This window comes from Pyxicephalus adspersus, chromosome 1 (genome assembly GCF_032062135.1).
Source record: "Pyxicephalus adspersus chromosome 1, UCB_Pads_2.0, whole genome shotgun sequence".
NCBI lineage: Eukaryota > Metazoa > Chordata > Amphibia > Anura > Pyxicephalidae > Pyxicephalus > Pyxicephalus adspersus.
In genome coordinates, this window is record NC_092858.1 from 158,992,874 (window position 1) to 159,006,042 (window position 13,169).

A 13,169-nucleotide genomic window follows, 5' to 3' on the forward strand; every position below is an offset into this window, starting at 1 on the left:
TCTTTAGGCTCTGGCTTCTCTAAAATAATTCTTGATTGTCGGGCACATTTCCATAGTGTGTGTAGCACCTGCTGTATTCCGCCGGTCTCTCTATTGACATGAGCAGGCATGCTAGATGCATAAAGGCTGAGCTCAGCATACCTGCAGACCTTCTATGCTCCATACATGGACTCCCAGCTGCCCCTCTCCCACACAATGACACATTTTATGGACTTATGCAGGTTAGCATACAGCTATTCGGCAGATATTAATAGGCCACCTCGGATAATGCCTTGAGAACATTGATGTATTGTGTGGGAACCTGGTGGCAGCATGTTCTGTACTTTTTATATTTTCCTTCTATTGTCTACAGATCTGCTGCCGTACTGTTTGTATTTTACCCATTTCTCAAAGCATTTAGTTTTAGCTATTGTGTGATATGAACACATGGTTTACTCAAACTCATTAAATCCTAATAGGGAAAAAAATATAGTTCTATTGACATCAGCGTTACCTTATTGAGTTGGCAGTACATTGTTATATATTATCCTGTTCCTTTTTTTTTTTTGGATCGGCTACTAATGCTTTGGGGGGTCCCAGGATTGCCTTTGCAGCCCCCTTGTGTGCACACTAGTAGGAAGATTAAGAACAGAGCATACATGCACAGAGAATGAGGGAAGTTGTGTGACTTGTATTCATTGCACGCTCCCTGACCGGGGAAGCATTGCTGGGCAATCTAGAGCCAGCAGCTATGGAGATAGAAGTACTTGTGAATGTATTTTAAGACAATGTATTATTAGGAAATGTTTCGTGTAAAAGAGAAGCTCCGGTTTTGTCTGGTCAACTCTGCACATACCTGCTGTTTTGTAGTTATTTGTATTGCCCATACCAGTTCATTGCTTATTTAATGGACCATATTGAAAAAGTTTAATTGAAAGGGTGAATGGTTTGATTTATATGATGTGTAAGATTGTGGCCTTCCATTTTTAGTACGTTTTTAGTGTGAAATGAGCAAAATGCATTTACTGTAGTATGTGTTATGCTCCTACAATTCGGTTTATCAAGTTAATGCTAAAGTGTCTGCCAAAATCAAATGATCAGAAACCATTTCAGCATCTACTATCCCCTTATACTAAAATGATTCTTTTGGGGCTCTTTTATAAAACTTAAGCATCATTTTCTTTTTGTAGAACTCAGTTTTTATTTGCAACAATTATAATTGTTTTTGTTCAGCAATCTGTTTCATTCTATGAATGTTTGTTAACTGTTACTTAGGACCATATCAGTGTGTATTTTTCCCCTTAAACTGTTATATCTGACAAGCTAATAATATATTATTTGCCCAATTGTTGATATAGTTTTGGCCCTAAATTTATAAAAATATAAACCCCTACTCGAAATAATGCCTAATTCTAAATGTGAGCTGGAAAAACTGATTTGATGGAATTAACAGTGATATCATGATAGATGTAATTTTAAGTTAAATGATTTTTATTGTGAATGGTGTTCAAGGTAAACCTGTGCTTTGCCTGTTCAGGGCAAATAAATGAGGTAGCTGTAAAGCAACGTTGCTCCAAAAACGAAAAAAAAAAATAATCTGCAATGTTTTGCCACTTTCCCATTAATCTCCAATGTTCTTCATAGCTTTACTGGCAGAATGTTCAGCATCCAACAATTTTGTGTTTGAAGTCTCCCCCCACACACACAGTGGTAAAGTAGTGGGCAGGGGGTGAAACACCCTAAATTTCTGAGTGTTAGGCCACAATGATGAGGCAGGGCCGGCAGACAAATGTGGGTTTTTTTTTTTGCCTTCTAGTTTATTTTTGTAGTCAGTCACTTTAACGTCTGGCCCCCAGCAACACATATTCTCCTTTCTTTTTTCCCCACCATTGCCTACTGAATAAGTTCATATAGTGCAGCATGGTTGGCACTTCAGGGCACCTTGAATGTGTTTTATCTTTCATTCCCTGCTCCTTGTTTGATCTGATTAATAGTAGATAGCATCACTCCATTCTCCTGGGAAGCCGACTTGAAGAGTCACATCAGAAACATATTAGCACCCCACCGATGACTCCAGCCGAGCTTCTAAACTGCGCTTTTAACATGTTTTTGTAACAGAGAAGTCTTGTCTGTTTTTCTAACCCTTACAAACCTTGGTATTTTCTCCTTTTTCTGGGAACAGGCAGGATGTTTAATTTTAGATATGACTCCTTGTAAATTAAACAGAAATTGTGTACCTACTCTGTAAAAGAGCTGTAAATCTAAAATACAGAAGTTGCTATATGTGGACAGTATGCTTATCTCATTCACAAACGTGTATGTAAAAGTGCCAGTATCTGCCCAGAAATTCAGATATTAAGGTGAATGCTACCAGTGCTACAAAAACCATAATTAATACATTTACTTTAAAAGAAAAATGATCTTTTTAGGCTTCCCTTTCCTGGGCTAATGCAACCCATGAGTTTTTTGCAGCACTGAAAGATAAGCAGCAATTAGATCAAGTATTTGGTGTCCTGTTCACACTTTACATCACCATAGACTTGTATGGGTTTTTTTCTTGGGTTAAAGTGCCGGTTTACGGTTTTAAAGAAAGTATGGCTGAGTTAGGCTATGCTAAATCTGGTGGTAGGATTGCAGTGTGGCTACATGCCGGTGAACTACTGCCTCATAAAAGACGCGTAGCATCTACCCATGGCAGCCCAATAGACAATGACTGTGGACAGCAGTGAGCAGTTGAGTACAGATTACTGCTGCTTGCCGTCAGGCCTGTAAATGCTGGTTCTTTAAGAGTAGCGCTGTTGTGATAGATACCACTTTGTCCTGTTACCATTGTCACTATGAAAGAAAGATTCCAAAATTGTATAATTTTTTACCACCATGTATAATTTTTTACCACCATGTATAATTTTTTACCACCCATATCTGTGAATACCTCCAGCCCTATTAATGGTTTAAAGCTGTGTCTTTAGAAAAGGAAGAGGAGATAAATATTCCCAAGGAGGACTAGAAAATCCCCCTGATAGTTCTATGCTTTGACCGTTGTGTCCAAAAAGATTTGGGCTGGGGTTGCACTTGAAAGGAAGCAATGAGAGAAATAAACTAAAATTCACAAAATCTCTTGAAAATGGCTTGTTGTGCTTTTCAGAAAGCCCTTTATTCAGGTACCATCAAATTGTGGTGTGTACACAATTCCTTGTTGATGACGATCACACATGTATGACACAGATAAATCCCTATTGCAAACCACCCGCTTCGTGTCTTGCTATAAAGATACAAGGATAGTATGATCAATGGGAAAGGAGACTTGAGGAAATGCTTTTCATGCTTACAGCAGACCAATGCTATCATCTCATCTAATGTTTTTATGCAGACTTGTATTGTTTCAGTTTTAATTACTTAGAAATAATGAAGGATGTCAGCTACGTATAGAAATTCTCTATTATAAGATGTCTTCTCAGTTCTCATTTGTCAACCAAACAGCATCAGGACTTTTATTTCAGGCTTTCTGTACTGCTGCAGTCTTTGCAAACTGCAAAAGGGTTAAGAGCCGGCCTAGTGTCCACTTGTAAATTACTCTGGCTGATTTAGATAGAGCAGAGTTTGTGCTTTTGTTGCTGGTGGGCTGCTCACTGTTGGAATGGTTCCTATGTACTTTTCATTTAGCTTGTTTAAAATCTGCACACGTCGCCTTCTTGTTCCGTCGGAGACTTTTGATGAGCTGGGGCGAAGACTGAGTGTTAGTATTAAGCTTCCCCGTCAATTAGGAGTATGTTGTCGCTGGCAAAGTTACTGTAGATTTTCTTGTTTTCTATTTGTTTTTTTATTTGATCAGTTCAAGGAGAACCACGTAATGGGTCCATTTTTAACTGGTTAGCATGTTGAAGCAAGCAAAGAACAAGTATCCTTCACCTTGAAACCAGTGTGAGAGGTTTATTGAATATTAATGTTGTTACAGATATAAAAGCATACTTTAAAAATGAGTAATTTTGGATAGAAATTCACCCTGGTTGAGCTTGTTTCTCCTTAGGCCTCTTTACAACTTTGTTAGTAAAGAATAGTAATAAATTATAATATAATAAAAATATGCAACAAGAATAGTCCATTGTGGATATCTGAGAAAGCGGGTTGGAGACTTTGTCACTTTAACCATTGAGGACAAAGCGTTAGCTTTTTTTGAGCAAGAGAATAGTGAGGGGGCATGGGGAGTACAAGTGTCAAGGGTGAGCTTTAAAAAGACTATTACAAATTCTCAGTGATTTTGGGTGTAGGCATACCAGTTTTCAGAGCTTGCCATGCTTTCTTTTTTGGCACCATAAAAAATGAATACACATGATTGGCAAAACAGACAAGTGATTTTTTTAACTACTTCTCCTCCTTGAAGGTTTAAAAAAAAATAATAATGGAATAAGATGTTGGAATAAAGCTTTAGTACAAAATTGTACATTTTAGTTTCTATTTTTATAGAGCTGTGCATGTCCACCAAAAAAAAAAGCGACAGCGGAGGACAGAGGGGCACTGCCAGTCTTGTTGTAATGTCAGGGATTCAGATGCCAGTTTAAATTAAACAAGACTAAATGGTAGATACTTGTTTGAAGTAAATATATTATTATTATTAATATTATTATTAATAAACAGGATTTATATAGCGCCAACATACTACGCAGCGATGTACATGACCATGGTTTGTAAAACGAACATATCGTAAAAATGTGAAATACTTTGGCACACATCTATTTTTTGCAATACCGACATGCTTAGTCTAGGCTTCCAGGGACAGCAGACAAAAGCATGGGAAATTCTATACAAATATAAAACTTTAAATGTCCATGATCTGACCAGCATTTTCATTTTGCTAGTGAAATGTCACTCTCTAAATCTAAAAACCAGGTATTTATCATGTGCGAATGGGGCTAAATTGGTGGAATGTAGCCCCTAGCGCACAAGTGGAATCTTTGTTGAGTTGGCAGCCCATCAGAATAATAAACATTTCAATGTTCAACCCAGAATTTTTTTCAAGCTGGGTGGGAAGAAATTTTAGGTGGGTGGCAGCCCCTGTATTGTGACCCAACTCTTCAGTAACTATGCAAAAAAACAGCCAGGTGGTTACTGAAAAGTGCCTTTTTGAAAAGTTACTGAAAAGTGCATTTTTCTGCTTGCATTTTCGGTCACTGTAAGCTTTACACTGAAATGTAGCAAGCAGTATTTAGACTTGACCTGTTCTTGCCAGAAGCAGGGAGTTCTTTGCATTACCAATCCTCAGTACTGACTTCCCCCAATCCCACTAAATCTGATGTAAATGGCAGTCAGTAATAGCTGAAGTGGCTGATATGCTTTGTTTGGGAATTCTGAATGATAAAGCTAGGAACCCTTGAAATTCTGGTCAGTGGTATTGGGGTAGGGGAGGGGGGTTTAATAAGGCTTGGCAGGCAAAGCATTTAGATTTTTTTTTAAGTATATTTTTCCTTTAACCTAAGACCCTAAACTGAAAAAGTAGCTCTAAGTGGTACATTTTACTTATAACCTATACTTTAACCACTTTAATTCCAATGATACAAGTCATTGACCCATTTGGTTTCTCCACTGATATGCACTTTTCTTTCCTGCTACCCACCCTCCATATTTCTCTAGGCATCGTAATGGCATAGGGTGAGATGCAAGTTCAGAGGTAATTGGTGGTGGCGAGGGGAGTGAGTTGCAGGGGACTGCGGAGATGTTGGGGTGGTTGATAGAGATGAACAAGTGGTAGATGCAGAGGTGTTCGGTGAAAAAGGGAGGTGCATGGGTGCAAGGGAAGCAGAAGACTGGTATAAAGGTGAGTCTTGGTTTAGACTGCAGGGGTTGCAAGGCTGATTAATAGGGAAGTAGTAGTGCAGAGTGGGCAGGGGTTCTAGCCTTCCCCTACTCTACTAACAAAAGCATCCTTGTTTTGTAGTTGGAGAGTTCCCCTAACTTCTGTCAACTTCCAATCCCACCCCCCAACTTCAAATGAATCAGTAAATCCCACAAACCTAATAACGTTTACCGAGCCAGTAATCAGGTTATCAATAACAATAAAAGCAACAATAAAAATAAAACACTGGTGCAAAACCAATACATCATGATATCTGACCCTTTTCTCCCCTTGCTTGCTGTCCCTTGCCCATCCCTTACAATAATTAGAATTTATTTTTTAATTATATATTGGAAACTCATGATTAGATGTAGAGAATGCACACTTATCCAGGCTGTAATCCACCCATCAAGGTATTTTGGTGTTGGCTGACACAATGTGGGGTGGCTCCAGAACGGAGCTGAGGATAAATTACCCCAAGATAAGGGATTGTAAAAAAGTATTTGTAAGTTTTCCTAATATTTTATCTTAACAATACAATTAACCTTGTATCTTAATATTTTCTGATCTCCATAATGAGAAGTGAGACACAGGCATTCGGGTTCATCTGTATGCTGATGTCCTTTCATGTCTTGGTCTTTTGGCAGATATATTGTCTGTGTCCTTTTTTGGGGTACTTACCTTTGCTTAATGTCCTGATAGCAGAACATTTTGGATACAAATTAGATTTAGGTTGAATTTTGTTAAAGGTTTCTGCATTTGTATTTTTTAATAAAGAATCTAAAAATAAAATAGTAAAAGCATGTTCAAGCAATGTCAAGGACTCTGAAAAATCATTTTATTCCACAGATGGTTTTGCCAGAGCCCCTACAAATAATGCAGCATCCATTCAACAAGTGTGGACAATGAGAACAATACCTTTGTATGTGTATTTCCTTTGCAATACAGAGAGAAATCACACCTAGGCTCTGTAAATACACACAGGTATGAAATCATAATAACACAGTACAAAATAGAAGGTTGTGTAAAACTTCGAGCTATGAGTTTCTATAATATACCATTGTTTCATATTCACCTAGAAAATAACATGTTCCAGGAAATGTGACAGTCCACTGATTATTCACAGTAAAAACGTCACATATAAAGTAGTATAAACAAATTACAAGGCACGGTGTGTTAAACACTGACTGTCTCTAAAGGTTTTTCAGTAATAAAATGCAGTTCTGCCAGTTTCTTTTACTTTCAGATTGTATCCTCTTCTACAAGTTGTCCTTTAAGGACATACTAAAAGTGGAGAATCATGGACCTGTCCTGTGAAAGAAGTTTACCAAGGTGCTCTGTAATCATGATGTATTGCTGCAGATCAGTGTTTCTCAACCAGGTTTCCTCCACAGGTTGTTAGGGGTACCGTGAGGAATTTGTGCCCTTCTGGTCACTTTAAGTGACCCCAGTGATCTGTAGGGGTGACATTCTTCCCAAGGCCAGCAATACAAGAAGTATTCTTCCTAATGACAACCAAACTAAAATATTGTAAGCTGAGGATATAATAATTATAGCAGAGTTTCCCTAAATACCTGAAAGTTATTTTAGGGTTCTCCCATGTTAAAAAAAAACATCAACGCTGCTTATTGTATCAAAGAGTGCCCACCGGAAAGGAAGAGGGCCCCGCAGAGTTCACAATTCAGTCATCGTGTTGCCTATGACTGTTCGGCAGCCATTCAGGGTGAAAAGTTTTGCAAGGAACTGTGCTGTGTTTTTTGTACTTCAATGTGTGAGGGTCCTGAAAAAATGCCCCGAGCTAAAAAAAAGAAACATTTAGGCGCGGGGACTGCATGAGAGCGTGTCATGGGCACTCAGCAGTGGAAGGGTTAAAGAAAGTACTGAAAGGAGAGGTAGGCAAAGAGCTGGTTTGTTTCCCACCCGTCCCTTTTTTGGTTATTGGTATTGATGGTGGGCATAGGCTTTATTTGGGAATGGAGGGCAGATGGTGGGCACGGGTTTTGTTTGGAAATAGAGGGCAGTAGGGTTTCTGGAAGGCGGTGGTTTGAAAGGTACTTGAAAATGTGGGGAGCCTGTCTGGTATATGTGTCCTTTAGATGTGATAGAGATAATTCTGGCTAGGCCATGGAGGGGGTCCGCAAATGGCGGATATCAACACCTGAGCAGGATTTTACAACTGGGAGTCAGAAATATCAAGCCTCTGCAGACTTGGTTGACCTAACATTTTGGCAATTTGAGGCCTTCAAGCAGTTGTTATGGTTAAGTTGTTATTTGTTATGGTATTTATGTTATGTGAAATAAAGTGAAGTTTATAAGGAAATACTTAAGTTTTGCATAATAAAGAATGGCTGTTCCAGCCAATTTTACTCCAGAAGGGGATGTGTGCAGTTACTGGGGCTGGGCAGATAAGGAGAGGGAGTCGGAGGAATTAAAAGGAGGCACCAGAACTACCCTAGTCATAAGGACTTCATAAAACTACCATGCAATATGGTTTCTGTTCCCACATATAAGAACATTCCTTCTAACTCTGAACTTTTAAAGTTGGACTAAAATGACATTTGTAGGTGTCATCTCTGTAATAGGTATTTGTAAAGGAATGAAATGTCTTCTAAATTACTAGGGGTAAATCACCTGTTGTAATAATGTGGCCAGTATAGCATGTCTGATAAATGTTCTGCTGTACTATTAGCATTTCATTGTATTCCCAAGTATTAAAAGTTCTCCAGCATGATGCCCTGTTTTGGTATGTAGGTATCAATGATCTGAGGCCATGAAAGGGTAAAGTGAAGTTCTCAAATAATAAGAAACTTTTCTGTACCAAAAAAAATGTTATTTTCATATACAACATATAATTATTCAGGGTTGCCTTGCTGGCATTTTACCAACCTGGCTGGTAAGAATTAGACTTGTTGCAAATTATTAATAGGGAAAAAATAAGGTCGAGATAATTTTCCCAGAAAAGGTGTCAAGACAAGGATAAAATATGTCCTTGCACACACTTGTCTGAGATAGCTGTAAGATAGTTGATACCAGTTACTGATAGCAACGCCCCGTTTGAACGATTCTAGCAGCCATTTTGTTCCATGTATGCACAGGCTCTTTTGTGAACAGATGACCCATGACAACCCGCAGGTTCTAAAATAGACAAGATGATGCAGAACGACATAGCTAAAGCAATACATCTTAAATATCGGAAAGAAAAAAATACACAAAAAATGTCATGAGTAGAAAATAACATGATGAATACAGTCTAAAAATGAAAAGTGGTTATTTAGATTGCAGTATGATCATTGATGTGCTAGTAACATTAAAAGCGTTATTTCCTCCTAAAAGCTTTAATAAGCGAAGCCTCAAAATGCTATTTTTATAACCATTTGCAGAGAAATAGACTTGATTTAGGTTTGCTGTAATCCCAGTTTATCCTTTGAAAGAAACAGATTTCCATTATTAGACAAAGCGGCATGTGTGTGTATAGTGTGCTCTCTAGTGGTGCTTCCCATATACGCTGCAACACGCCGAGACATTGGCAGTCATTCGGTGAAATGCCCTGGCATATGGCTTAGAAGAAATATAAGTGACGCTTATATTGCTATTGTCTATGTAGACAACTTTTTATTCCTATTGTATTTTTTCAATTTTTTTTCTGTATTAAAACAGTGTTTGCAATAATTTTACAAATGATTAGATTACTTTAAAGTTGACTTATCATCAAATTAACATTTATATAGGAGGAGACCTTTCTTTTATATAATGGAATTTTTTCTCCTTCAGTTTTTACCACCACGTTGGTAAAGACTGATGGAGAAACCCGCAGCCCCCTGGATACTTATGTCACATATGTCAGGAGGTTACGGGACGGACGTTCTGTGCTTGCCCAAGATTGGGAATGTGTCACCAGGGCCTTTCCATAATGTAAAAAGTGCTCAATCTCACGGATGCACAGTGATATTGGCACTTGCACTAAGACACGCCACCCAATCTTGTGCCTGTGATGTGAAAAGAACCTGGAAGAGAAGAAATAGATGGCAGCACCGACTGTTCACCCATGCCAAAAAGAGAGAAGCCAAGATGGCGCGGGACTCAGGCTTGGTTTGCTTGGCTTGGTTTGTGGAGGGATTGAGAGCTTTTCACTGATAAAAGTGTTTTTTTCTGTGAATGTTTCGCTTTAGGAAGTATTCTAGCCAAAATGTATAAAACCACATACGATGCATACATAGACATGATCCAGGTTTTTAATTCAGGATTTGCTTTAGTGAACCAGTCATTCTATCCCTTTTGTCTGGAACCCGGCAACTTTTCCACCTCCAAAGTGACAGTTTTATGAGTTTCTCACAGCCACCAATAAGGTGTTGAAAATTGAAAGCAGGGGGAGATACAGGAAGTAAAAATTTACAGGAAGCCAAAAGCAAAGGAAGAACACTTGTATTGTCCCCCTAATTAAAAATGTCTTTTTATAAACGTATTTTCTTTTTGTGTGTGTGAAATTTCACAAAAATACTGCTAGTTTAGGTACCTGCAAGCACGTCCACAAGCCCCTAAAAATAGTATTGTCACCAATAGTGTGTTCACCTATCACGGAAGCTTATGAAGACATATTCCACATAAAAAAAAAAAAATGTAAAAAAGTTGCTTAATTGGGAGACGTTTCATTTTATTCTGTGGTCTCCAGAACACCCAGGTAAACACCTCGTCGATTATAAAGAGCAAAAAAAAAACTACAAGAAAACTAAAAAAAAAGCACAATGTGTCAAACATGGTCTTTTTTGATCCATTAAAGATACATGCAGCCTACAGTTTCCAAACCAAACAATTCCAAAACTTTGCAGCTGTTTTTTTGAGGGGAAGCTAATTTAACATATAACAATGATAGGGACAATAGATTGTGAGCCCCTTTGAGGGACTGTTGATGACATAACTATGGACTTTGCAAATCACTGCGTAATGTGTAAGAACTATATAAATACAAGATATTATTATTCCAGCTTCATTAAATCTGTGCGGAAAACAAACTCATAGAACCTGAAATTCAAATCGCTGTATGTTATTTTAGGAGTAATATTCTAGAATTAAAATCTTTTTGGTGAAATACTAAACCTGGTTCATAAGTATTTATAATGAATGCCAAATAATTATTCATTTAATTACAGTGTAATCATTTCAGCAAAATCAATTAAATTAGAAGAATGAAGTGGTATAAGGTTATGCTTTAGTCTGATGTGTATTCAGGGGAAAGAGGGAACAAGGATTCCTTTATTTACTGTAATAATGGTTCCATTGTTTTTATTTCTGATGGTCAGCAAGAACTGCCGCCCTCAGTGTGGGCAGGGAGAGTCAGTAAATAGGGTGTTGGGGCTATTAATATGAATCGGGCCTGATTTGCCCTTGAGGTTTATATAAATGTGTTGAGGACACTGCTGTGCAACCTACAAAGTATTGTACAGTGTGAATGGTCATTCATCTGGATACCATAGATTTAAACATCTGGGTGGACAGAAGAGCTGGAATTTTGGGCAAGAAGATTGATGTGCAAGGCATGTATGAAGCCAGGCTGACCCAACAGGCTTAACCTACAAGTAAAATACAATGCCGGCTAAATGACCAAGTCTGTGGGTTGCTTCAGTGGGTCGGGTCTAGGTTCTAAATAGAGATCAGCTGACTACCTAAATATACAGAATAACCATGAATTTACATCAATTGAAGTTTTTTTTTCCTGATGGCATGGGCATATTTCAATATGACAATGCCAGGATTCATTGGGCTGAAGTTGTGAGAGTGTTTCAGCAAGCAGGAGACATTTTAGCATATGGATTGCCCACAAGAGTTCAGACTTTAACCCTACTGGGAATCTTTAGGGTCACCTAAAAAAACTTGTTGTAGTGATCAGGATTTCCCATTAACACAAGATCTCGGTGTAAAATTAGTTCAACTTCAGATGGAAATGTTGTGATGCTGCCTTATTGTGATTGTATTATGCGATATTGATAATGCATTGTTCTGTGGAACTTCCTATTTTATGCACCTCACTGATGGAGGGTCCTAGAATAAAAGTGACTGTAGCCACCTTGGCTGAAGGCCATGGGCTTGTATACCTTCCAACCAGTGGAGGAGCTCATTCTGGCCATTTCTACTACATACATGTGTTTGAGTTACATGGGTTTTACATTTTACTCTAACCCCCCTTATGTAATTGTGCTATCAATCATATTTGTTTCACCAGTTTTTAGAGGGTGTTTGTGTCTTGGAAGAGAGTATTTATTACATTTTAATTCTATTGAAATGAATGTTACCTAAGGCTACCTCTCCGATATATTGGTATATATTTGAATACATGTGTGTGAGCCAAGATGGGTTAAATTTACTGTACATGGATCTTGTGGCGGTATATCACAAACAAGACAGCAACTCAAAATGGGCTACAACCCATAGTTTGGAAAGTTTAGATTGTTTTACTAGTATGTTATGTTGATGAAATTGAAAGCGGGGAGTCCTATCTAATACCATTGTCTACATGATGATCCTATTACCAGTGTTACAATATTTTAGTGTGCAGTCTGGACACAGGTTCACTTTGAAGATATCTAAAGAGGATTTCTTTCTAAATATACTCGCTTTAAAACAAAACTTTTGTTAACCTCTGTAGCTGTAGGCATTGTGGAGAAATTCATTTTTGAATTTTACAACAGTGGCACACTTTTCTACGCTCTTACTTAGTAATAGAATCTTTATGACCTTTAAATGTAGAATTAGAGCTTTTTTCCTTTGAGTACCTTTGAGATTAAAATACTTTGCAGTACAAACGGCTACATGGGAGAGCTGAGGCTTTCACTGCATGTTATGAATTTTTAAATACCTAATGCCCTAGACATGTGAATGTATGTTAAAGCTAGTTTCATTCAGTATCTGGAACCTTTTTAACTTTTTAATGATTTAAAATGGGTATAGGACAGACTTCAACAATAGATAGAAAGTGTAAGAGCTTGTCTGTGTCTGGGTTCCAATCAAAGACTCGAATCCAAGATTGGCTTCATTTTAGTTTGCAGCAGAATATGTCCAATAATTGCTAGAGTCATTTTGGCCTTTTTAATAACTCCTAACTTGAAGCTAAATTGCAGGAAGGATTGCAAACACAAATGCTGATGTTGAGTATTTAATAAAAATCATGTTTCTTTCAGGTCAGAAACCAGTTGGCTCTTTGTACTGCTTCTTTGGGTCTCTCCACAACACTATTGTACAGGGACTGCAGGCGGCTGAATTCAGCTTATTAGACTGTCCACATTTTAAAAATAAAAATATTGCTTTAAGAAAGGAAAGGTTAGAGTGAGATTCACAATTAATGCAAACATGTTTTTGGTTCCTCTGT

General features: G+C 37.9%; 1 long non-coding RNA gene across 3 annotated transcripts in view; it reads left to right on the plus strand.

Annotated features, from left to right (window-relative positions):
• LOC140344892 (uncharacterized) overlaps nt 1-13,169 on the plus strand; it is a 266,326-nt gene that overhangs the window by 219,339 nt on the left and 33,818 nt on the right. The gene's annotated exons all lie outside the window — the stretch shown is intronic.